Source organism: Molossus molossus, unplaced genomic scaffold (assembly GCF_014108415.1).
Source record: "Molossus molossus isolate mMolMol1 unplaced genomic scaffold, mMolMol1.p scaffold_m16_p_1, whole genome shotgun sequence".
NCBI lineage: Eukaryota > Metazoa > Chordata > Mammalia > Chiroptera > Molossidae > Molossus > Molossus molossus.
Window position 1 is genome coordinate 131,723,870 of NW_023425344.1, and position 27,586 is coordinate 131,751,455.

The following is a 27,586-nucleotide window of genomic DNA, read 5'->3' on the forward strand; positions in this document are numbered from 1 at the left end:
GAGGTGGGGAGAGATACTGCCTTAGAATGTGGATGTACCAGCCCAGACATTTCCCACCAGGTGGCTTGCATGCCTCTTACCATTTCAGCCTCTGAACTGGGACTATAGACAGTGGAATGAAAAGCTTATAAAAGCTTTTTTTTTTTCACTTTTTTTTTTCAAATAATGAAACTCATTATTGTGATCCCTTAGCCTGGCTTGCACAGTGCTAACTGGGCTTTGGTCTCCATCATCGGATGGGCCAGCCATCATGTCACAGCCACTGGGAGCAGTGAAACAGATTACCTGCTAGGACATAAGGGAAGGGGGGATTCAGTGTTGGGAGGAGATGGAAATTGGAGGCTATCATTTTTTCATTATTGGCATAATATTCCTAGTTAGATACTCAGCTAATCTACCTGAAACCACTATGCAAAAGACCAATGTCATAGATTTCACCCCTACCCTCTCCTGGCCCCTTCCTGTCCTACCTCCTATAGTACATAGTCACTCATCTCCAGTTCCAGTTCCTGCCTCTCACACACGACTTGCTAAACAACCACTAGAGGGCAGACACCAGGGTGGTCAGTGTTCTGGAAGAGTTCCTGCCCTCCATGAGTTCAGTCTAGACGAGGAAATCACCTCAGACATTAAGGACGGAGTTTTGTACACATGCCAAGGTCCTTTCCACCTTATCACTGACCTTTTCAGGTTTCCCTATTTCTTATTTTTATGCTATCAAGTATGTTTATTTGTCTTCCTAATATAGGATACATTCTTCCTGGGTAAAATGAAAGACGGTTCCCTCGAACTGTAGGCCAAGCGGAGCTGAAAGTCACATTGCAGGATTTGCATGGACTTCTTCGGAAAGCAGAGAACACTTTGCCCTTCCGTCCTCCTCTTATGCCTGATGCTATGCGCTGAGCATTTATCTGTGACAATGCACGGAAGTGAGTATGCAAACCGGTGTGTCCTAGAGAAAAGTGGATTCTATGACTATTTATATTCACACTGATTTGGAGTGAAATACTTATTATTACTTCACTGTAGCTAAATACATATTGAAGTAATAAAGGAAGAGTCAAAAAACACCAATTAAAACAGCATCATCCATTTGAGTCAGTGGTTGAGTAATTTTCCTCCCCTTAAAAAGGCAAAAGTTCTTTTAACTTTCTAAAACCTATGACTATCATTGAAAAAAGAAATAGAGGAAGATATAAAATAGTGGAAGCACATACCCTGTTCGTGGATTGGGAGAATTAATATCATTAAAATGTCCATATTACCCAAAGCAATCTATAGATTCAATGCAATCCCCATCAAAATACCAATGGCATACTTCACAGAATTAGAACAAGTACTTCAAAAGTTCATATGGAACCAAAAAAGACCTCGAATAGTCACAGCAATCTTGAAAAGGAAGAACAAAGTTGGAGGGATCACATTACCATATTTCAGGTTATACTACAAAGCCACCGTAATAAAAATAGCCTGGTACTGGCACAAGAACAGGCATATAGACCAGTGGAACAGATCAGAGAACCCAGAAATGGACCCAAGGCAATATGCTCAATTAATATTTGACAAAGGCGGCAAGAATATACAGTGGAGTAAGGACAGCCTCTTTAATAAATGGTGCTGGGAAAATTGGACAGCTACATGCAGAAAAATGAAACTAGACCATCAACTTACACCCTACACAAGAATAAACTCAAAATGGATAAAAGACTTAAATGTGACTCATGAATCCATAAAAATTCTAGAAGAAACTGTAGGCAACAAAATTTCAGACATCATATGCAGCAGACTTTTCACTGATACATCACCTAAGGCAATAGCAACAAAGGAGAAAATGAACACATGGGACTACATCAAACTCAAAAGTTTCTGCACAGTGAAAGATACAATCATCAAAACGGAAAGGCTACCCACTGTATGGGAGAACATAATTGCCAATGATATATCAGATAAGGGGTTAATTTCCAATATATATAGAGTGCTCATACAACTCCACAAAAGGAAGACAAAGAACCCAATTAAAAAATGGGCAGAGGAACTAAATAGACACCTCTCCAAACAGGACATACAAATGGCTAAGAGACATATGAAGAAATTCTCATCATCACTAATCATCAGAGAGATGCAAACTAAAACAACAATGAGGTATCACCTCACACCTGTCAGAATGGCTGCCATCAACAAATCATCAAACAACAAGTGTTGGCGAGGGTGTGGAGAAAAGGGGACTCTAGTGCACTGCTGGTGGGAATGCAGACTGGTGCAACCACTATGGAAAACAATATGGTGTTACCTTAAAAAATCAAAAATTGAACTTCCATTTGACCCAGTGATCCCACTTCTAGGAATATACCTTAAGAAGCCTGAAACACCAATCAGAAAGAATATATGTACCCCCATGTTTATAGCAGCACTATTTACAATAGCTAAGATCTGGAAACAGCCCAAGTGTCCATCAGTAGACGAATGGATAAAACAGCAGTGGTACATATACACAATGGAGTACTATGCAGCTGTAAGAAAGAAAGATCTCGTATCCTTTGAGACTACATGGAGGGACCTGGAAAGTATCATCCTAAGTGAAACAAGCCAAACAGAGAAAGACAAGTATCATATGATCTCATTTATTTGTGGAATATAATGAACATAACAGTCTGAGGAATGGGGTAGTCCCAGAGACGTGGAAATGGGGTACAGACTGACAATCCCCAGAAGAGGGGGTGATGGGGAGAGATAAACCACAGAACTTATATGAATGTGTGCATGAACAATGGACATGAACAACAAACTGGGGACAGGGCAGGGAGGGAGGGGGAGGAGGGAATCAGTGGGGGGGAAAGGAGAAACATCTGTAACAAAAATTAATTAATAAAAAAATAAATTAATTAAAAAAAAGAATTATTAAAATTTTAAATTATTATTTATCTTCTAACTTTCCCAATTAGACTGCAAGTTCCTTGAAGGTAGAATGTTTGCCCTTTATTTTTACATCCCCACTACTAACTAAAATGTATTTGGCATCTAATAAATAACTGTTGACTAATTGTCTACCTTAACCAAAAAAAAATAAAATAAAACCTATGACTATTCCTCAAAAATCAAATAATCTGTTATCATTAAAGCTACAGACATATTGGAAGGAGGTTAGGGGGAGGTAGAGGGGTGTACAGGGGGGACAAATGGTGATGGACGGAGACCTGACTTGGGGCGGTGATCACACAACACAGTGTACCGAAGATGTGCTGTGGTAACTGTGCACCTGAAACCTATATAATTTTGTTAACCAGTGTCACCCCAATAAACTCAATAAAGAGGAAAAACAGCTATAGACATATTTAAAATTTTAATTGGAAAGCTCATTTGCCTATCTGTTAGAATTCGAACTTCTTATTCTAGATAATTACGATGTAAAAAATTAAAGCAACAGACGTGGAAATTACAATGCGGTAGAGTTTGGTGGCTTCAGATTCAGGGACTCACAGTCTGTGCTCCATAAGAAGCCCCTTCCCCCTCCTGATATCTTTGTGGTGCACAAAGGAAATGCACTTTCTACAGAGGCTTCTCTCTGCTCCTGCACACCCTGGACACAGCGAATCTTTTCTCTGGAACATCTGAAGTGCAGTCACTCCTTCCTTGGCCAACAAGCTCTGCACTGAGTTTCAGGGGTCTTCTAAAGTCCTTGTGGCACTTAGTACAAGCTAACAAGTCCCTTTTCATGCAGGTCACAGGTTCATGTGATAAGAACAGGTAAGTCAAAGGCATAGCCCGTGCCCTGGGGAGCCAAGCACTCAATAGAGATGGCAACAGATTTTAAAATAGAAAAAAAAAAAAGATTTCTTTAACTGGAAGGCAGAATTGAATTGACCTTTCCCTGAACAGACAAGAAGCACACACAGGTCAATTAAAAGAAGACAGATAAAGGTTAGTTAAAACAGACACCCAGCCACCAGCACCTCAGAGGTGCTCCCCCACTGCAGCAGGTCCCAGACACCAGGGGGCACAGCTCCAGCTGCAGAAGCCGGCCCAGTCCACATGGAGAGCAGGGAGCTTTGCTACTACGGGATTTCTGGAGGGAGAGGAGCACCTACTACGTGTGGTGATGGGCAATCAGAAGAAGCTGGCTTTCATGCCTTCCTTCCTGATAGGCTGTCCAGTGCCTGCTCCAGGTGTACGAATACTCAACTGAAAGAGACACTAGTGTGTGGTCCCCTGCCACACAACTAACTCAGGCTCCTCCTCCACCTGTGGATCTGTCTCATCTGCATCTTTGATTCATGAACCATAACTATTTACTTTCAAGAACTGGAGCAAATCCGAACAAAAGCCTTAGTGTAGAGACTTTCCCAGTCTCTAGCTATGTCTCAAGTTCTGGCAAAAACTCAAAAGAGAAAAGGTGGATTCAGCAGAAAAGCATGTAGATTTCCCCTTGGGTGTTAAGCTATGGCTATTAACCAACAATCATTAAACCTTATTATTGAAGAGAACAAAGAGGCCAACGAGAGAATAAAATGAATGTAATTTTGGATGAGAAATTTACAATGGAGAGGTCATTTAAGACAGTTCCTTTAGTCTAACCCTACATTTACAGAGCAACGGAAGTGACTTGTCCAAGGTCACTTAGCCCATGTGAGATACCAGGGCCCCTGGTTTGGAGGACTCTGCTCTTTCCTCTATACCACCTTACAGCTGGCAATATTTCCTCCCTACCCCACACATGACTTCAGGACTAGAAAAACTTTACTATTAAAAAAACAAGATTCTGAGAGTCTCCAACACTTCTTGGATTAAAAGAAAACCATTAACCATTTCCTGATAAAGTCCATACTCCACAGCAAAAGCTCTGATACAGGACATGACAGAACAAGCTGCACAGTGAGTAAACCCCTGGGAAAATGAGATATGCCACTCTGTCCTTTGAAAAGTCATCTCCTGCTTTCCATTTGTACCAGAAAATACATCTGACAAGGACAGTACATATTCCCATCACTACAGTGCACTAAATTAATTGAGCGGTACTAGGCCATGCCTCCAGGGTTTGGGCTCTTGGGCTCCTTACAGGATGCAAGCCCACTGCCAGGGCTCTGCTGGGCTGTCCCCAGACACTGGCTTTCTCCGCCTGCCTAATAAGGCAAAGTGCAAGTTGACTGGCTGGCTTATAGGTCACCCACTGTTTACTGCACAGACTGGGCTGGCAAGCCAAGCAAGCACCTACCCTTTGGCAGACAAAGGGTTACTCTTTGGCAAAAACTCTTAAAAGACAGCACTGTTACTCTATTTACATAACAATGAACTCTGCTGTGGAGCCGGCTGCGCTGTAGACACAGGGTCCTCTTGCAGGGCCCAGGAGCCTCACTTCAACTGTGGCCTGCGGACGCTGTGCAAGTGGAACTTCTGGCTTCCAGCTTCCGCAGCCCCCTCTGGGCTCAGGCAGAGAGCTCAGGCAGCCTTGGGAGCAACTTATTTAGCATGCATCTCGACTCGCCAGGCACCCCCACTTCAAAAATAGCTACCAATTGTCTCCAAATAGACTGCATGTCCTGGGTCCTTAAAAGGGAGTCACTGGGTCAGGTGTAGAAACAATCCGTAGCATTCCAGAAAATAAATATGTGCCAGCAAAAAATAAACTATTTTCAAATAAAAAGGTTGAGCTGTTGGCCAAACCATACTTGAATACAAACACCCACTATTTTTAATTTGGTTAAGGTCTGGTTTTAAATATCCTCCCTGCCCCTGGGTCCTTGGGCTTCTATACATATAAGGAAAAGAATACAGCTGCGGGGATTAATTGCAGCACAACCATCATTGCACACATTTCCTTTAGCTTGTGGCCATCGGTCCTTTTGTCATGCAGAAAGCATTCTACCCAGGGGTTCACCATAATTTGATATGTCCCAACAGAGTTCTGAGCACTACCAGCATTTCCAGTCTCAGCAGTGGACTTCGATGCCGAACCAGGTGAGATGAGGAAAGGCCAGGGAACACGAAGCACAAACCTTTGAGGACAGTACTCACCGAACTACTATTTCCAAGTCACAAAGGAAGTCAAATATACAGCCAAAATATGTGGTTACGGCAGGCAAAAACTAGTCCGACAGCCTCCTTATTTCACTTGTCCCTTCGGGCTAGTGTCCAGGGTTATGTTTTATATGTGTTAAGAGATCATCCCTTTCCAGTTTCTCAGAGCCCCTAACTTTACCATTTGACAGCCATTCTTTGCTTCTCAGGGGAATGGAGTTTGGAGTGTCTGAAACTAGAGTTATGAAAAACGGATGCATAGTCAGTGCTAACATGTTGGGGATACAAATATTAGACCGGTTTTTGGTTTCACTAAGCAGGGTTACCTATTCAGTCCCTAGCAGATTCTCTGATAGAAAACTGTTCAGAAATCCCTGCCTAGATATTCATGGCAAAGAGAAACAGTGAGAAATGTGGATACTTAAAACCAACCTTTAGCTCTGTGGAAAAGAGCCTTAGAAAGCAGAGTTCAAAAAGTAACATCAACCCGGTATCTTCCCAACATGTCTTTGCCCTCAATACCTCACCTCTAAAGGAATCAGCCTGAACCTGCCTTTACAACCTCTAAATTAGGCAAACGGGAGAAAGCACAGGTGGCCAAGGGGTTTGGCCACAATCTGGCGGGTGTCCAGCTGCTCTGGGCCTCTCAGAAGCAGAGGAGTTCACTGCCCCTGCAACCACGGAACCAGTCAGCTTTTGTGTTTATGTGACTCCCAAGCAACTAATTTCCCATCTGTGAGGCCAAGTTAGAGAGCACTGAAGCATGGCTCTTCCCTTCTCTTCTTTAACTGCCAGTTTTGGGGCTGTTTGATCCCTAATTAGCATTTCCACCAGAGATGGCCAAGAAAAGAAAAGGCGGCAAGACAGCTTAGCTGCTGGCTGACAACTCTGGCCAACAAGCTCTGCGACCCAGACTCCTTGACAAGAGGAGGCTGCTGCAAAAGGGCAGGTGTGGCATTGGAGGGTGACCTGGATCACCTGGCAGACCTAGAGGCCAAACCTCAGGATGTCAGGATGTAAGCAAATTGAAGGGAGTAAAAAAAAGAGAATTAATTTCTCAAATAATCAGCAATGACAACTGAGCTATAATCTTAAATTCATTTTAATTAAATTTAATGTCGTAGAAGAAAATTTCTCTCTTCCAGTCCCTGTGACTCTCCTTCCAGACTTACCTTCTCAGTGGCATTTCTATCTAAGCTAGAAACCTGGTTGTTCAACAGATTCGAGCACAAGAGAACAATTTAATCAATATATTGTATTGATTATATTGCCCAAAATTGATTATTTAAACTGGCAACTTGATTATATTAAACCTGCAACTGACACTCAGTTTAAAAGGTATATCTTTAGTCAGTATCCATTTAGCAGAACTAGAACCATTGCATTTTCCCACAGAAATGAAAGCTGTGCCAGTACATAGGCAGAATGGATTTAAAAATCCGATCTCTTGTTTGGAAGAGAAAAGGGCTTTCACCTTAAAATATAAATTACACCTTTTTATATATTAAAGCATATATGCTAGTTGACTCGGTGGCAGAAAGTGATTTTGAAATAATTAAAAATGAAATCTTCATTTGCTGCCTATTTATATAATATTTTATTTTTAAGCACATTATCAAGCTATTTTTATAGATATATTTTTAATCTGGACACATGTTTACCCTATGTTAAGCTTATGATATGCTGATATAGCTTTAAACCTCCTTTTGTAGTACTGATTTAGCTTGATCACAGTTACCCACATCCAAGAGTATTAACTCAAGTACTAACTTTTCTTTTAAAACAAAGTCATTGAAAACTTGATTTCTTAGCTGCACTATGTCACCCTCTAGGGGCAGAAAGGAACTGATGCACTTTATGCAGTCAATTTTACAAATACCACTCTTAATAGAAATCCTCAAATCAAGGCATTCTTGTTTATAACAAATTTAATATCTCTGAGATATATAAAAGCTTAAATGTTAGCAAATTATTTTATTCATTTACTTACAAATATGGATTGAGTATTCTGTCGGCCAAGCCCTGTTCTGGGACTGGAAGACCGTGGGAATCAGTGAGATACAGTGAGAAAATTCTGTTCTAGTAGTTAACAAATAAAACAAAGGTACAATGTCTCATACACCCAGTAACCCTTTATTTTAATGTATGTGAAATGTATATTATGTGAGTTAAATAACAAATATTCTGGAGAGGCTAGTGATTTTGTATTGCTGGTTTCTCCAACTCCTCGTCAGGCCCAGAGCTGCCCACTCGGGGTCCTGCACAAGCATCTGTTCAATAAAATAACCGTGGGCTGTAAGTACTCATGGAATCCAAACTAAGGAGACTTTATTATCAGATAAATCAAAAAGGGATTTTGCTGTTTTCAGTTGTCCGTGTTATAAAGTAAAACATTGATAGTTATAATAAAAAAGTAATCGGCCTATATGTATATAAACTGATACAATAAGGTACCACAATAAAATATTCTTTCGTATAGAAACCTTAAAACTATGTGAACTTTTTATTCAGAATCTCACATCTGATGAAATAATAAATTTCAGAGCCATGGAACGCTACGGTTTTACTCCTGCCATCCCTACCTGTTTTAAACTGGCAGGGTCAGAAATATGTTCCTAAATATGTGAGTTCTTACAGGCTGGTGCACAGGATGCGCCAGGGCAGCAGACAAACAATTCATGGCCGCTTGGCCCGCTGGCCAGGGCTGAGTGAAGCTCCTTGCTAAGAAGGGATCCACAGTCCCACAGGAGCAAAAACCCAAGAGCTCTGGGCCTGCTCTGGGTGCAGGAGGGAGAAGGGGCAGAGTCCTACCCACACACACCATCTCTGCTACATAGTGGGAGCCCTAGAAACGGCTCTTATGTTTAGGGCACATTAAGAGGTTTCTTAAAAACAATGTGAATGCTTTATGCTTTTAAGTAGTTTGTTAGATATACATATTCTATTTTTCAACATATATATCTTCACATACAAAAATGAAGCCACTTGAATATTTCACACTGAGCAAGAGAGTCTTAGGAGCATAAACTCTCACAAAAATTAAATACATGTAGGTTCTCCTTTACTACAGTTCCAAAATAAAAATTCCACCCGAACTGCCAAATTTTTTCCACTTAACAGTGAGGGCAGGTGGCATTTTACAAGATCTAATATGATTCAAATTACCAGTAAGCATACAAAACCACTGTTAAAAGATGCAAAGTGAGCTTTGTTAGGTACAATATTCTCTTAGAAAAGAAAGCCTGTGTGATTATTACAATTCAAAACAAAATTCAAATAATTTATTTAAATATTTCTTTCATGGCCAAGGCTTAGATAAAAGTTTGTTCTATTCACTTATGCTCTTCCTCATTTTTTAGGGCTAGAAAAAGGTAGTAGAAATATGTTTAATTTTAACTCAGTGTCAAAATTTAAAGAAAACATCTTATTTATTGATTTGTTATACAGAAGTTTTAGACAAAAGCAGGACTTTGGCCAATCAAAGTCACATTAAAAGTTATCAAATATGGTAATCCAGGCTTAAACATATCTTGAAGATTGTGGTTCCAATCCCTGTTATGCCTAGAGTCTTTGATAGTAGCCATGCTAATTAATATCAGTATAGTTAGAGGCACTTATGAAAAAGGACAGGTTCTGTAATTTTACACTAGAACTGTATATAATGCAATGCTTTTTAAAAATTTCACACTCTTGCCCTGGCTGTGTGGTTCAGTTGGTTGGGCGCTGTCCAATGCATCAAAAGGTTGCTGTTTCAATTCCTGGTCAGGGGCACATGCCCAGTTCAGGGGCTCAATCCTGGTGGGGGCATGCAAGAGGCAGCCAACCGATGTTCTGCTCTCACAGCAAAGGATGTCTCTCTCTCTCTCTCTCTCTCTCTCTCTCTCCCCCTTTCACTCTCTCTAAAATATCAATAAAAATCTTTTAAAAATAAAAATTTCACTCTATTTTAAAAGTATAAACAAGGCACAACTGGCCCAGAGTTCTCTCGGGCTCTGACAAGAGCTAACAGTTGGAAGTGAACTGGTTAGTGCCCAAAGCTTGCCCTGAAATCTTCACATGAGGAATATCCCTGAAGTTCCCAAAAGATGTCAGTTTTGGAAACAGAACATTTCTCACACCCTTCCTGCCCTCCAGGAAGTTTCCAGGTCAAGGGAACTCACAGAGGAGGTCCCTGGTTACCTGTTCCATCAAAAACCAGGTTGTCTTCACTCAATCCTGACCATGTTGGTTATCTAAACCCACATGTCAAATGTCTGTTCCTACTTCCCTGCTTCCTTTATCGCACAGACGAATTCCTAGTACATGGGCAATTCATCTCCCACCCAAACTCTCTAAGGAAAAGAACGCTACATTATGGAACTTTCCCAATTAGCCACATGATACAGGGGAGAGCAAAGTAAGTGCACTGTGCCATTGTGACATTCTTTTGAACTAATAAAGCTATTGTAATAATCATAACCTATGTGTCTTTTTCCATAGGAACAACTGCAAACCTACTTTTGCCCACTCATATTTTAGACGTGTCAAATTTTATTAGTAATATTTAACACCATACACATATTAAACTACAGTTACTCAATACATATATTACATAAGTCCTATAGTTTTTTTTAGTTTTATATTTTATTTATTTATTTAAAATTCTCACCGGAGGATATTTTTTCATTTATTTTCAGACAGAGTGGGAGAGAGAGAGAGAGAGAGAGAAACATTAACATGAGAGAGACACATCGATAAGTTGCCTTCTGTCGGGAGTGAACCACAACTGGGGTACGTGCCCTTGACCGGAATCAAACTTGTGACTCTTCGGTCCTTGGGCCGATGCTCTAACTGCTGAGCCAAACCGGCCAGGGCAAAATCCTATAGTTCTTTTAAAGACAACATGTTGTTATATGTACTGACTCCAAACCCTATCCTTTGTGATTCAAGAACCCTTTTATTAATGTACACCCAATTCTACAAAGCGTGCTTGTTTTCTTGCCCAGCCCCCGCTGAGAAGCTTCTGGAAGGTTTAGGCCACACTAAATGGAGGGAGCAGGGGCTGGCCCAGTGGTGGAGGACCCATTCACAAATCCTTAGTATGTCACTGCTACCTCCATATGCTGAAGCAGGAACTGGAAGTCCCATCTAGGCTGGTCTTCCCGGAATGTGGGATTCTCCTGGGGGAACATCCTGGAGGAAACACCCACCCTGCGGCAACGGCTTGCTGGGCACAGCGCAGAAAGACCTGGATTCCGGCCACTGCACACTGAGCATGAAGTGACCTGACGGCACTGACACTTCCGTTTATAAAGGATGATGAAATTAGAACATATGGCAACAATTATTCAGTTGAGTAGCAAAAAAAGTGAATTCCATTCATTACACTAAATAGTTTCTTAATGGGGAAAGAACAATGAATAATATAAAAAGAGAACAAAATACCTTTTGGGTGGGCAAAACTTTTAAATTCATTTTTCAAGACAAAAATAGATACTGTGGAGAGAAAAGGCCTACAGCTCATCTTTGCTCATGGTTTCAGTGTTTCTCTCCTCCCCAGACGAGCCAGTTCCACATCCCACGGTCACACTTGCCATCTCCAAATGCTGGGCGGTTTTACGGGTTGGTCATGCTCCACCTTCCATGGCCCTCAGCACAGAATGAGGGTACCTGGCCACTAGTAGTGGTGAGCAGAGGAAGAGACCCACGGCACCACGCTGCCCTCCCTCTGGCACCCACATGCACTGCCTGGTTTCCCTTAACCCTAGAATGGTTTTTGGCCACAGCGGGGAAACAGCTGCTGTCCTTCCTGCCCTTGTGGCTGCAGAGCCTGTGGGCCTCTGTAAGCCTTGCTCAAGGACCACTCCAGAACTTCCTTTTTTTCTCTTAATTTATTTTTTATTAAAAAAAAAGTTTTCTTTACTTATTTTAGAGAGAGAGGAAGGGAGAAGGAGAGAAAGAAACATCGATCAGCTGCCTCCTGAAAGCCCCTCTTGGGATCTGGCCCACAACACGGGCATGTGCCCTGAGCAGGAATCAAACCGGTGACCTCTTGGTGGATGGGTGGATGCTCAACCAGTGAGCCACACCCACCGGGCTCTTAATTGATTTTTAAATTGAATTTATTGGGGTGACATTGGTTAATACAATTATGTAGGTTTCAGGTGTACAATTTCATAAACATCATCCATATATTGTACTGTGTGTTTAGCACCCTAAGTCAAATCTCCTTCCATCACCATTTACCCCACCTTTACCCTCTTCTACATCCCCCATGCCTCTTACCCTTGTCCCTCTGGTAATCACCATACTCTTGTCTATGTCTATGAGGTTGTTGTTGTTGTTTTTTGGCTTAGTCCCTTCACCTTTTTCACCCAGCCCCAAAATTCCTCTCCCCTCTGACAGCTATCAGTCTTTTCTCTGAGTCTGTTTCTATTTTGTTTGCTAGTTTATTTTGTTCATTATATTCCACATATGAGTAAGATCATATGGTACTTGTTGTTCTCTGACTGGCTTATTTCATTTAGCATAATATTCTCCAGGTCCATCCATGCTGTCCCAAAGGGTAAGATTTCCTTTGTTTTTACAACCAAGTAATATGCCATTATGTAAATGTACCACAGCTTTCTTTTATCCACTCATCTACTGATGGACACTCAGGCTGCTTCAAATTCTTAGCTATTATAAATAACACTGCAATGAACATAGGGATGCAAATATTCTTTCTGATTGGTGTTTCAGATTTCTTTGGATATATTCCCAGAAGTGGAATCACTGGACCAAAATGCAGTTCCATTTATGATTTTTTGAAGAAATTCTGTACTGTTTTCCACAGTGGCTGAACCAATCTGCATTCCCACCAACAGTGTACAAGGGTCCCCTTTTCTCCACATCCTCTCCAACACTTGTTGTTTGTTGACTTATTGAGGACAGCCATTCTGACAGGTGTGAGGTGATGCCTCATTGTGGTTTTAGTTTGCATTTCTCTGATGATTAGTGACATTGAGCAGTTTTTCATATATTTATTGGCCATCTGTATGTCCTCTTTGAACAAGTGTCTATTCAGGTCCTTTGCCCATTTATTAAATTGGATTGTTTGCTTTCTTGGTGTTGAGTTTTATAAATTCTTTATAAATTTTGGGTGTTAACCCCTTATCAGATGTATCATTGGGGAATATGTTCTCCCATTCCATGGGTTCCCTTTTCATTCTGTTGATGGCTCCTTGAGGGGCACTGCTGTGTCTTTATATAGTCACGCGTGATAAGACATCGGGTTTCAGATCTGAGAACACAGGTGGCACCCTAGTCCCTTCTCTCATGGGAACTCCTCTTCTTCCCTGACAGCTCGGCTGTGCCAGGTGGACTCTGCTGCTGTGCACCCATCTGTAATTTGTCTTTTGAAAATTCCTTTCCCTTTGGATGCAGAGTTTCTGGTAAGAGCACTTCAGCAAGCCATGAGCGATGGAGTAAGGCCTGGAAAATGATGCCATAGCTAACAAGGTATCAGGGTGCTGCCAGAGGGGTCACCCCTCCTCCTCTGTACTCTCCCTTCTCCTACCTTCTCATGTAGAGAACCAAATTCTCACCCAGTGCCAAGTACAGCAGTCTTCATACGGCAAGCATAAATCACTAACACTCTCTCACTTAATATTTTCTTTAGCTGCATAAAAAGTGCTTTCAGTATCTCATTTAATCTTTAAAAAATGGACATCTTATAGTGTATTTTATTTATTTTTGTTACAGATGTTTCTCTTTTTTCCACTGCTGACACCCTCCTCCCAATCCTGCCCCCTCCCCAGCATTATTGTCTATGTCCTTGTTTACACATACATGCATATAAGTTCTATGGTTTATCTCATCCCTCCCCCACCATCCACTTCTTCTGATGTTTGTCAGTCTGCACCCCACTTCCATGTCTATTTTGTTTCTCAGCTTATTTTGTTCATTATATTCCACAAATAAGTGAGATCATGTCATATTTGTCTTTCTCTGATTTGTGTATTTCACCTAACATAATACTCTCCAAGTCCCTCTATGTCATCTCAAAGGGTAAGAGATTTTTCTTTCTTACAGCTGCATAGTATTCCATTGTGTATATGTACCACAGCTCTTTTATCCACTCATCTATTGATGGACACTTGGGCTATTTCCAGATTTTAGTGATTGTAAATAGTGCTGCTATGAACATAGGGGTACATATATTCTTTCTGATTGGCATTTCAGGCTTCTTAGGATATATTCCTAGAAGTGGGATTACTGGGTCAAATGGCAGTTCAATTTTAAATTTTTTGAGGAAACACCATATTGTTTTCCATAGTGGCTGCACCAGTCTGCATTCCCACCAGCCGTGTACTCAAGTCCCCTTTTCTCCACACCCTTGCCAGCACTTGCTGTTTAATGATTTGTTTATGGCAGCCATTCTGACAGGTGTGAGGTGATACCTCATAGTTGTTTTAATTTGCATATCTCTGATGATTAGTGATATTGAGTATTTTTTTATATGTCTCTTGACCCTCTATATGTCCTGTTTGGAGAGATGTCTATTTAGGTCCTCTGCCCATTTTTTAATTGGGTTCTTTGTCTTCCTTTTGTTGAGCTGTATGAGCACTCTACATATTTTGGAAATTGGCCCCTTATCTGATAAAGACATTTAAAAAAAAAAGAAAACTACAGGCCAGTATCACCGAGATGCCAAAATCCTTAACAAAATATTAGCAAATCAAATCCAGCAATACATCAAAAAAATTATTCATCATGACCAAGTGGGATTCATCCCCAGGATGCAAGGCTGGTACAATATTCACAAATCAATACATGTGATACACCCCATAAACAAAATGAAAGATAAAAACCATATGATCATATCAATGGATACTGAAAAAGCATTTGACAAAATCCAGCAACTATCTCTGACAAAAATACACAGCATTGTGGGAATTGAGAGATCCTATCTCGACATAATAAAAGCCACATATGAAAAACCTACAGCCAACATCATATTCAATGGGCAAACACTACAAGCATTTCCCTTAAGAACAGAAACAAGACAGGGATGCCCATTCCTGCCACTCTTATTCAACATTGTACTGGAAGTCTTAGCCACAGCAATTAGACATGAAGAAAACAAAAGGAATCCAAACAGGAAAGGAGGAAGTGAAACTGTCATTATTTCTAGATGACATGATACTGTGCATAGAAAACCCTAAAGACTCCATCAAAAACTACTAGATTTAATAAATAAATTTGGCAAAAAAGCAGGATACAAAATTAATGTCAAGAAATCAACGGCATTCTTACATACCAACAATAAACTCACAGAGATACTAAAAAAGCAATCCCATTTACCATTGTGGCAAAAAATTAAGATACCTAGGAATAAACTTAACCAAAGAAGTAAAGGACCTATTTGCAGAAAACTACAGGTCATTGAAAAAAGAAATAGAGAAAGATATAAAAAAGCGGAAGCCCAGCTCTGGCCAGTTTGGCTCAGAGTATTGGTGTGCGAACCAAAGAGTCCTGGGTTCGGTTTCCACTAAGGGCACGTACATTGGTTGCAGTTTGTCCCCAGCCCTGGTTAGGGTCGTGTGGGTGGCAACTAATTGATGTGTCTCTCTCACATCAATGTTTCTCTCTCTCTCTTCCCCCCTCTCTCCCTCCTGCTCTATCTAAAGATAAATGCAAAAATGTTCTTGGGTGAGGATTAAAAAAAAAAAAAAGTGGAAGCATATACCTTGTTCATGGATTGGAAGAATTAACATCATTAAAATGTCCATACTACCAAAAGCAATCTATAGAGTCAATGCAATCCCCAGCAAAATACCAACAACATGTTTCACAGAACTAGAACAAATACTCCAAAAGTTTATATAGAATCAAAAAAGACTTTGAATAGCTACAACAATCTTGAAAAAAGAAAGTAGGAAGGATCACAATACCAGATATCAGGTTATACTACAAAGCCACTGTAATCAAAACAGCCTGGTACTGGCACAAGAACAGGCATATAGATCAATGGAACAGAACAAAGAACACAGAAATGAACCCAAGTCATTATGTTCAATTAATATTTGACAAAGGTGGCAAGAGCATATAGTGGAGTAAAGACAGCCTCTTCAATAAATGGGGCTGGGAAAATTGGACAGCTACATGCAAAAAAATAAAACCAGACCACCAACTTACACCATACATAAGAATAAACTCAAAATAGATAAAAGACTTAAATGTGACTCTTGAATCCATAAAAATCCTAGAAGAAAATGCAGGCAACTATATTTCAGACATCATACACAGCGGAATTTTCACTGATACAACACCTAAGGCAATAGAAACAAAGGAAAAAATTAACACATGGTACTACATCAAACTAAAAAGCTTTTGCACAGCAAAAGAAACAAGCATCAAAATGGAAAGGGAAACCACTATATGGGAGAGCATAATTGCTTACAGTGTTTTTTAATTTACCAAGTTCTTTTATCAGCATGTTTTCACGTGATCCTGCTTCTAGGAAGGTTAGTAACCTGTCCCCATTTCACAGATGAGGAAACTGACCCCCAGAGAGGCTAAAACACAGGGCTAGTGAGAGATGAGGGAAACAAATGGTTAACCACTGGGTTCTGAACATGTGGGGGTGGGACTGAGGAGGGCTGTCTAGTCCCTGAAAGCTACACAAAGCCCTGCACTCCTGTGTGAGCAGAGAGAACCAACCTGAATTGCAAATTCAAGCTTGTGACCATGGCTGCCCCTACTTTTCTCTAACCTCTCTCCAGCTTCAATAGAGATTTTCAGACATTAAGGAAAGGATGAGTCCCATATGTTCTAAAACTCAGCAGCAAGTACCTTAAGGGCAAGTGGGGAACAGAGCCTGGAAGTATGTGTCTGTGTCTAGCAGGATAAGTGCCTCCAAGTCTTCTCATAAATCATGTGAAAAGCCTGTTAGGTTTTATTCAAAAATGCTATTTTCAAGTCTTAGCCATTTGGGCTGTGTAGATGCTGGACTCTGGCTAAGGAAAGGGTGAAGTTAGAGAGAAGGGATTGAAACAAAATTCTCCCTACATTCTTCGGGTAACAGATTTGGAACATGAGCTAATGCATAAACCAGTGCAGCCAACACTGAACAAAAACAATGCTATCTACAGCTGCCTCAGGGCATCTTTCGGAGCACAAAACAGCCTGACCCAGCTCCCTCCCAGCAGAAGCCTGGTTATTTTATTCTTACTGATGCAAGGGTGTGGATAATCCTTGCAAGCCAACATGTCATTTTGTTTAGCTCCAAAAATATTTGATCATACTGATTTGGCAAAGAAAAAAAAAAGTGTTCTATAGCAGGAATATTTCATCTCTGCAGTAACTAGTTTCAGCCAAGTCAGGGGAGGATGAGACACCGAATGTAGGCCCCAAACAGTGGGGGTCCCTGACTGAGAGGAGGGCAACAGTTAACCCCTACGCCTGACTTTGACCTTTGGGCACACTCACAGGGTAACAGCTGTTTGTTTCCTCTTGCTTGGAAAATTTAGAACAAGTTCTGAATCACGGGAATCTCTTCCTTTCTTTATTTTTCTACATTTTTTTTGTTCAGTCTTGTTTTAAAAATTTTTGTAGGCATCCAGCAGGAAGCAAAAATAACAAAATCAATTCCCAGATGGTCACATAGACAAGATTTGAGTTTCTCATGAGATGCAAGAACAATGGCTCACAGGGTGAATGCAATGTATAATAAATGTGAAAGATGTCCATCAAGTATATACTAAGTGGAGTATTGTTCATTAAGCCCTCTTCTGTGTGGCTTGCTATTCTGAATGGGAGAAGTGGAGGTGGGGACTGGAGATCATTTATGCATAGCCCATGAATGAACTGGTAAAATACACATAGCAAAAAAAGCGCTCTATGATTTAGTGCTTTGGGCTAGATGAGATTCTTACAAGGATCACTGAAAAACTTAACTGAGTTTTGGTCCTTAGTATATGACACAGACTAGAAACCAGCAAAGGACAGTGAAATTCATCTGGGACCTCCTGGCAGAATGACCTTTAGGGCTGGAAAAGGCTTTAGGAATCCTCTGGGGTGAGTACTTCTCCACTGCAGCTGAATGCTGGACTCCCCCACGGAGCCCTGAAACCTCTCCATGCCCTCGGCACACTCCAGATCAGTGGCACCAGAATCTTCGGGCAGATCCAGGCCTGGGCAGCTTGTTAACAGTGCGGCCTGGGGTGAAAACCAGGGCTCCTTGAACCTCCTCATTCGATGGAGTAACGCGTAGGCTGGCTAAGGTGTATGAGCAGCCAAATTAAGACTGTAGAACTCACAATTTCTTTTCTTAAACACCAGCATCACTCACAAAGCAAAGCTGATTACCTGGAGATGCAGTTAAACAATTACAATTTGATCAGTCCCTGATCTTGGGGAGAAAAGGACCCCAGTGAAACACTACAGAGTGAAATTACAGTAAACATAACCAAACAAGTTCCCAGGGAATCGGAAAGGAAATGAGACCATGTAAGATCATCCCAACTCAATTCCCTCTGTTGCGTCTGCACAGCCCCTCCCAGGCCTCCCCACTATGAGACCCTTTTGTAGATTACAGTTAAAACGACCTACTGACCCAAATGACACCAACACATACTAAGATTAAGTTCCAGTTTATTTCCAACTCTCAGATGGTGAGCAACTCACTTCCAGAAATCAAAAAATAACAGCTCAGGACACAGGCCCTCCCTGACGTCTGCTGTGTTCCTTCTTGAAAATCCTTTCTTCTGGTTCATTTCTCTCTGTCAGTAATATACATTATTCATGTGCTAACTTGAAAGGTTTACATTTTGTTGTGGTTTTCATCCTCTGCATCTCAGAAACATGTTACTACAATTATACAAGTTTGTCATCCAAGGAAAATAGCTAACAATACCAGCATAAATCAGTTCCCAGGGAAAAGGCATAAAAAAATCCCCCCTGGAGTTTTATTTCTTCACTTTGTTTTCCAGAACGCCACATGCCATGTTTTAATCTAAAACCAATGTACACTCAGATTAACCAAAGCCTAGAGTTGGAGCTACAAGTGACTTTAAAGATCAAAACGTGCTGTTCTTTATCTGTGAAAGGAATGTGTAGTTCTAAACTAAGAGTTGTGTTCTCATGCATTTCTCTAAAAGAGGAAATGTGTTTAGGTCGGCACAGCTATAGCATTCTTTCACCCCAGCACCCAGCCGCTTCTGGCCCCAATTTTGGGAAGGGCTTAAGCTCATTTCAGAATTAAATCCATGGCTTTAAACCCTGATGTAGGGTCAGGTGTCCAGTGACATACCACAGATGGTAGTGCAAAGAGCAGCCCCGACACTAAGGGCCTGGGCTCTTGAGACAGACAGGAGTTTAAACCCAAGGTCTGGTATTTTTTAGCTATGTGGCTATTAGGCCAATTATGCCCCTAATGATGAAGGTCAGGAAGTTGTTCTAAAAATCAAGGACTCTCATGTCTGAACTGACCCTGTGCAGGTGCCTATAGATACCATTGCCAGTGGCATCCTCTACAGCTCCCCACCAACCTTCCTCTCTCCTTTCCCTGTTTGTCCACTTCTCTTCTTTACAATCTAACCCTTGTACGTTTAATGCTCACTTGGACCATTATTCAGTTTGCTTCACTCTTCTAATAGTTTCTCTTTTTCCAGTTCACTGACTGTTAGCATCACAGTAAATTCCATTCAGTCGAAACCTGGGGCAGTGTTTGGTAACTTTGTGATAGATTTAGTCATGTTCCTTCAAAACCTTATGTTACATTTCAATCTTTTTGCTTTTAATAGTATATGGAGCTATTAGCCATCCAAACCGCCTACAAAAGAAATGCTGTCCGTGCCAACACAGTTTTTATTATTCTGTAATAACTTACAAACAAGAGCACGGTGGGCTGTTCCATGAAGGCCCCTGACGTGGTACATGACCCCACACCGCTGGCTTGCCTGCCTCGACTTCCCTCTCAGCTCTACAAACCCAGAAAGACTATGCTCTGTGGCAGGTAAGTGTTCCTTACCAGAATGATTTTGGGAAGAAAATAAATGTTTCCATTTCATGAATATAATATACATGCTGGTGGGATCATGCCTTCTAAGTAAAAACGTGTAAATCATGTGACTTTTGTTTCTTTATTGATTTCAGAGAGAGAGAAAGGGAGAGAGAGAGAGAGACAGAAACATCGATGAAAGAGAATGTCAAGTGGATGCCTCCTGCATGCCCCCCACTGGGGATCAGGCCCACAACCTGGGCATGTGTCCTGACCAGGAATCGAACCAGCGATCTCTTGGTAACACCAGCCGGGCAATCATGTGAATTTTAAACGGTAGTTTTCATGGCTTTGCCATAAAATGTTTAAAGATACAAAATGTCTACTCTGAAAGATGGCTAAATGTAATTTTTAAAAAAGAGAGAAGAGATAAAAGATTATTTAAAATATTTTCATTACCATTAAGATGAACATGAAGGACTCCTGAAGGCCTGACCACTGGAAGCTCAGACGACCTTCTTTGCCCTTGCTGGGAGCTGGTGAAACACGCTGGGCAGGCCGCTGTGGACGTGCAGGCACTCAGCCCAGGGAGGGAAGACTGGGAGAACCCCACCAACCCTGCCTTTCTCGCTCATCCTCTTACCAACACAGAATGAAAGGTGAATCTTGTTTCTAATCCCTTATTCCTTATAAAGAAGAAAAACGGGGGTCGGGGGGAGAGAAGGGGAGAATTTAGTAATTTTGTTTCCTGAATGACTAAACAATCACAATCTTTGTCTTTCAAAGAAGTTCTGTTGGACATGGTGTAAAGTAAATAACACAGGTGCTTATGTGCAGCTTTTACACCAAAGATGAAAAAGCATCCGGCTAGCAAACGCTTGGAGCCTCCAACCCAGTAAAACAGCCCTGGCTCGAGGCTAAAATCCCCCAAGAATCATCATATAGTTTATAGTCATATAGTTTATAGTCAGACAGTTTATCTAATCTCTTCACCTGCAGTTCTGAAATATCCTTGGTATTCCTAGGCAAAGGAGCAGCTGGCTGGCTGGGCAGGCAAAGAAATGACAGAGTGAGCAGAGGGAGCTTCCCTCCGGGACAGCCATAGCATCTTACTTCATCAAAGGAGCCGCCCAGGGCCAGTCAGACCGCATTCTCTACAAAGCACATATTGAAAAGCACATTTAATGAGCACCTGAGTACATGTTTTCAAGTGACCTAAACTGTTATTTTTGGACTTTCACTCAATTTATATAAAATTCTCCTAATGAATGTAATACATAAAGCAAGAACTAGTCTGCAAAGGTACTCAATGGACTGGACCTGCAGGACAGTCTTTTAAATCCAGTGTATGGTTGTAACTTCTTAATTCAAAGGATTTAAATGAAGCTAAAAAGTAGGAGAAGGTTCACAGTGAAATAGTAGAGTCTTCTCCCTCAGTTCTTAGTCACCAGTTATTCGTTTTTTGTTTGTCCTTACAGAATTTCTTTATCAAGCAAAAACAATTTTATTTTCCTTTTTTATACAAATATAAAGTACACTCAGCAGTGCCCTGAGGGACCTTCCATGAGGCAAGCAGAGGTGGCCTCATAGTCTCACAGCTGCGGAGTACTCCACCATTTACTTAATCAATCCCCTCCTGAGACGTCAGTCTCTAATCGTGTGCTATTTCACACAAAGCTATGGAGTAGGACCTGAATGTAAGCATATCTGAAGCAATTCTGATGGACACTGGCAAACTGCTCCTCACAGACACTGTACCATCTTCCTCCCCATCAGCGATGGTCCTCGTTCCCGTCTCAGCGATCAGAGTGGACGACAGACTATGGCTCTGGAGTCTCCTGGGCACAGCCCAGGCTTATTTCTCTCACTACCAGTGAGGTCGAACATCTCACGTGTTTCAGACACACTTAAATTTCCTCTTTCCTTTTCTGTGTGCTGTTGGCTTAGATGCTTGCCAATATACAGTGTTGATTTTTTTTTAGGATCTCTAGAAGTTTACATATTAATTTTTAGTCATATACCTGTGATATGAGTTGTGAGTAGTTTTCCCTTTTTCTTTGTTGGTTCCCCCCCACCACTGTGAAAGTGTTGTTTTTAAAATATAGCTGATTTTAATCAATCTTTTATTTCATGGCTTCTAGGTTGTAAATCAGTTGGAAAGGTCTGCCAAACACATAGCTATGAAGAAATTCTTCTGTTTTATTCTGGTATTTAATTATTTTTTAAAATTTAAACCCACACAAAGTAGAGATAATGCTAAAACAAACCCCCTATACCCCCACTATATTCAACAGGGCTTTTCCAACTTGCTTCTTCTGTCTCTTCTCTATCTACAAAATTATTTTAAAGAAAACCCAAGATATCAAGTCATTTTACCCTTATATAGCTCAATATGCATTTTAAAACATGATGTTTTCTCATATAACCATTATGCTATTATCACATATAACAAATTTAAGCTATTTGGTATTATCTAATACTTGATCTACATTCAGTTTTCTCCAAATGCCTCAAAAATCCCTTTATACAGTTGGTTTGTTCAAATCAGGATGTGTCTGTGTTTTAATGTTTAAAACATTTAACTATTTAAACTTTTTTTTTGCTAGACATCAGAGTATTTATTTAAAGAGAACCTGTTTATTTTTCTTCTTTTCCCATTTTTAAATCATTTTCATTTTTCAATTACAGTTGACTTTTATTATTATATTAGTTTTAGGTGTACACCCCAGTAATTAGATATTACATAACTTACTAAGTGATCATCCCGATAAATCTCGCACTCATCTGATACTGTACATAGTTATTAGAATATTACCAACTATATTCCTTACGTTGTACTTTACAACCCCATGATTATTCTGTAACAACCAATTTGTACTTCCTAATCCCTTAAGCTTTTTCACCCATCCCCCTAAATCTCCTCCCATATGGCAACCATCAAAAAACTCTCTGTGTCTGAGTCTATTTCTGTTCTGCTTGTTCATTTATTTTGTTTTTCAGATTCAATTGTTGATAGATATGTATTCATTGACATTTTATTATTTATATTTTTAAATCATTTTTCTTCTTCTCCTTCTCCATCTTCTTCAGGAAGACCTTTTAACATTTCATATAATACTGGTTTGGTGGTGATGAATTCCTTTAGCTTTTTCTTGTCTGGGAAGCTCTTTATCTGACCTTCAATTCTAAGTGATAGCTTTGCTGGGTACAGTGATCTTGGTTGTAGGTCTTTGCTTTTTATCATTTTGAATATGTCATGCTAATCCCTTCTGGCCTAAAATATTTCTGTTGAGAAATCAGCTGACAGTCTTATGGGAGCTTCCTTATAGATAACCGCTTTTCCTTGATGCTTTTACAATTCTCTCCTTGTCCTTAACCTCCTGCATTTTAAATATGATGTGTCTTGGTGTGGGCCTTTTTGTGTTCATCTTGTTTGGGACTCTCTGTGCTTCCTGGACTTGTATGTCTCTTTCCTTCACCAGGTTAAGGAAGTTTTCTGTCATTATTTTTTCCAATAGGTTTTCAATTTCTTGGGTTCTCTCTTCTCCTTCTGGCACCCCATGATGCGAATTTTGGTATTCTTGAAGTTGTCCCACAGGCTCCTTACACTACCCTCATTTTTTAAATTCTTTTTTCTTTTTGCTGTTCTGATTGGGTGTTTATATTTCAAGTCACTGATTTGACTTTTAGCTTCTTCTACTCTATTGTTGATTCCCTGCAAATTATTCTTCATTTCAGTCTGTGTACCCTTCATTTCTGACTGGTCCTTTTTTAATGCTGTTGAGGTTCTCACTAAGCTAATTGAGCATCCTTATAACCAGTGTTTAGAACTCTGCATCTAGTAGATTACTTGTCTCCATTCTGTTTAGTTCTTTTTCTGGAGTTTTGTTCTGTTCTCCCATTTGAGACATGTTTCTTAGTTTCCTCATTTTGGCAGCCTCCCTGTGTTTGTTAGATAGAGCTACTACATCTTCAGGTTTGGTAGAGTGGCATAATATAGTAGGTGTTCTGTAGGGTCTAGTGATCACCAAGCTGGGCACTCGAGGTGTGCCCCCTGTGTGGGTTGTGTACACCCTCCTTTTTTAGTTGATCCTTGATTACTGTTGGCAAGTCAATGGGAGAGATTTACCCTCAGGCTGATCAGCTGCAAGGACTGGCTGAAACCACCAACCATTGACCTCCGACCACCATGGAGGGGCCCACCCCACAGAGCAGGACTTACTTAATTAAGTATGTTACATTTGCCCGCTGAGTCTGCCCCTTGAGTGTGTCACTTGTGGAGGTGGTTGGGTGGTAGTGCTTTGATGTAGTCTGAGGCTGTCCACTAGATTCATTGGCTCTGGGGCCCCCCAGGAGGTGTAGGCCAAGGTCAGCAGCCACTTACATTTTGTCCAAGGCTAGCTGGTAAGAACTACAAAGTGATCTGCAGATGACTGCTACTTATGCTGGGCTCAGAGGTGCCCAGGCAAGGCCAAGCTGTGAACCAAGGCTGGCTGCTACTAGTACCAGGCCTGAGGCCACTTAGCAAGAGGTATGGGGCTTGCTGAGGCAGATGCTGCTTGCTTGAGAGGTTTTTTAAAAATCTAAAGCATGAGCCAAGACAGGCCATTCCTATGGTAAAGCCATTGGAAACAACTTGAGTGGGTACATAAATTGGGTGGGTTGGGGTCTCAGGGAATCATCAGGGCAGGGCTAACAGTGTGCAGGTTGATGAAGACTCAGATATGGCACCCACCTGCAGACACTGTGGAGGGAGGGTTCACAAAAGGCACAATGGTCTCTGCCAGCACTTCTGTCTGAGATAAGCCTGTCCCTCCAGCTCTCACCCTGATGCCAGACAACTCAGTTCCTCCCAGTATATCCTTGGTGTGTTTCAGGCTGCTGCTCCCAGGGCTGAAGCTCAGAGTGAGTGAGTCCAAGTAAATCAGTGCATGGGCCCTTAAAGAGGAACTGCCTGGGGCTCCAACAGCCCTCTGTCTCACTCTGCCTCAATCCCTGCTAGTTTTTACAGCCAGAAGTTTTGAGGACTTCTCTTCTTGGCACTGGAACCCTGGGATGGGAGGCCTGGTGTGAGGCTATGACCCCTTGCTCCCCAGGTCTTCTGTAGCTGAGATATCCTTCCCAGTTTTTATCTGCCATTTGTGAGTGTGGGACCAGCTCATTCTGCATCTGTCCCTCCTACCATGCTTGATGTGACATCTTTAGTTCCCTAGTTGTAGGACTTCCATTCAGCCAGATTTCAGGTGGTTCTAAATAATGGTTATTCTGTAGTTTAGTTGTATGTAATTCTGATGTGGTTGTAGGAGAAGGTGAGTACTGCGTTTACCTACGCCGCAATCTTGACCAGAACCCTCTATTTAAACATTTGTTCTACCAAAAATCTATCCTTGGTGTATGGTACAATTTATATATTGTTCCATGTAGTTGCCCAGTTGTCTTGACATTTAGTTGTCCATTTTTCCCCATTGATTTTAAATGGCACTTTTCCTCATTTATTTTATTTATTCCAGTATATACTTGGACTACTTTTGCTTTTCTAATCTGTTCCACTATTCTGTTTATTCATGTGTCAACACCACCTTCCAATGACTAAGGCTTTAAAATGTATTTCATAAGTGATAGCTCTTGTTTATTTATCCATGTGAACTTTAGAAACCATTTGCCTACTTTTTCATTGTTGTTTTTTTTATACTTGGTATTTTATTGGAAATGTATTAAATTTAATAATTTAACTTAGAAAAAATTGATATGTTCATGATCTTGCTATTCTAGAACATGATGTATGCTTTTCCACTTTTTAAAATTCTTTTGTATTCTTTAGCATATTTTACAGTTTTTTACATACAGATTTACATATTTCACATAAAGTAATTCGTTGGTGTTCAATGTTTTGTTGCTTTAATTAATATGGTATTTTCTTCCTCTAACGTCTTTGACTGGTTGTAGTTTGGAAGTATGGCTTTTAAGTGTCAAGGTTCTAGTTCTCTGCTTCCAGATGCTCAGAGGCCCAGGTGAGGCTGGGCCGTGATGATCAAGCCACACCCCTGATTGGTCAAATCAGGCCAAAGCCCTCCAGTCCTTACTCCTGCCCATTCACGGGTAGGTCTGAAGGTGCTGGGAATCTGGAGTGAACAGAGAACATGAAAAGGCCAACTCTGGGAGCCGGGAGATTCCTTGTCTTCTGTAGTGCTTTTAAAGAAGCTAAACTTCCTCTAATTTGCAACAAATAATTTGCTCTGTGATACACAAGAGGCATCAGCTGCATGATGTTTTCAGACTTCTAAGGGAAGTGATAAAGGCCCTCAGCAGTCACTGCCCAACTTGGGATCTGCAGTCATTTGAGCATCAAACTATACCTCCCACCCTCCCAGCTGCCGTCTCTGTATCTCAGTGCCTCTAGCGTCTCACTCATCAATGTTGTCACTCATGGCCACCCACAGATTTCCACAGATTTCCAGCCGGGGCAGGATTAGCTTCTCTACTGTGAGAGACATGTCAAGGTTGCCTAGGTGAAGGCTGGCAGTTACCTCTCCACAAAGCCCCTCTCTCACCAAAGTCACCAGGCTCTGCTTGTGCTCCTGCTGACCCTGCCTGAACTCCATCAGGGGGACTCCTGAGAACTGAGCAAGCTGGTCATTGTGAAGTTGGCACAATCTGACCCTGATCTCAGGTATGTCTTGTGTTCCCCTGGTGATCTGAGTGATCAGTCCCACTTACGTCTCTTCCATTCTTACAGATCTCTGTATCCAATTAAGCCCTCACACTGGGCAAGCCTTCCCTCAGCTCTCCCTCTGGTCCCTCCCTTTCTATGCCTGCTGCCATCACTGTAGTCTGAGACTGCACAATCACAGTAGCTTCCTAGCTGTCTCCTCAGTGCCTCCTCCTCTACCCCACTCTTCCCTGGGCCAAGCACATCTGTCCCATCGGAACTCCCACGGCTTCCTGTGGCCAATAAACACACACTACTTATCTTGTCACTCAGGCTCTCCAGTGTCCAAACAGTGTGCATTCATTATACCTTCCTCTGCACTTCCCTCCTCCATCTTTCCTCTTATCTAAGTCCTACCCATCCTTTACATCCATGAAGTCTTCCAGGACTCAGTCAGCCTCCTGCTCCTCAACTCCCACACCGCATCACAGGCTTTACCCACGTACGAGGACGCGTGCGCGTGCTCCCCTGGAGCTTCCGCGCTGCCCGAGGGGCCTCTGCAGTCCCCAAAGGGCTCTGCTCTTAGCCTCCCAGCCGCACTCGTGCGCGCAGGAATCGGCAATCTCCGATCGCCAGCACATCAGACCCTCTACACCATTCTGCTCTTTCTATAGTAACATCTCGCTTTCTTCCTGCCTTTTTAGATAGTAACACTTATATAACACTAAGTGCCTGGGAAGAATATTGCCTTCTCCTTGCTCAGTCCAGTGGCTGCTCTGGTGACGGTCTCTACAGTCTGTTTCCTGTGCCTCACCTACATCACCCCGACTGTAATCCTTGGTTTACTTTTGTTCAGTGAAAAGAAGATTGTTTTTTTTATCTTCAGTGCACAGCTCCTTCACCTTTTTTTTTTTTCTTTTCTCTGTCTCCAAGCACTCAACAGCCCATCGTTAAAGACCTTT

The 27,586-nt window shown here is 41.4% G+C and overlaps 1 protein-coding gene across 7 annotated transcripts in view; it reads right to left on the reverse strand.

The window, feature by feature from the left end:
* SVIL (supervillin) overlaps positions 1 to 27,586 on the reverse strand; it is a 241,688-nt gene that overhangs the window by 107,266 nt on the left and 106,836 nt on the right. The window contains exons 6-7 of one of the 7 annotated variants that reach the window (XR_004958384.1): positions 20,969 to 21,129; positions 20,480 to 20,661 (exon numbers count right to left, since the gene is read on the reverse strand). The exons of 2 other annotated variants lie outside the window; for them this stretch is intronic. The gene's annotated coding sequence lies outside the window, so the exon portion shown is untranslated. Of the gene's footprint in view, positions 1 to 6,227; positions 6,248 to 20,479; positions 20,662 to 20,968; positions 21,130 to 27,586 lie in introns of those variants that run through there. 4 more of the 7 variants (XR_004958392.1, XR_004958394.1, XR_004958385.1 and 1 more) reach the window with 4 other exon arrangements.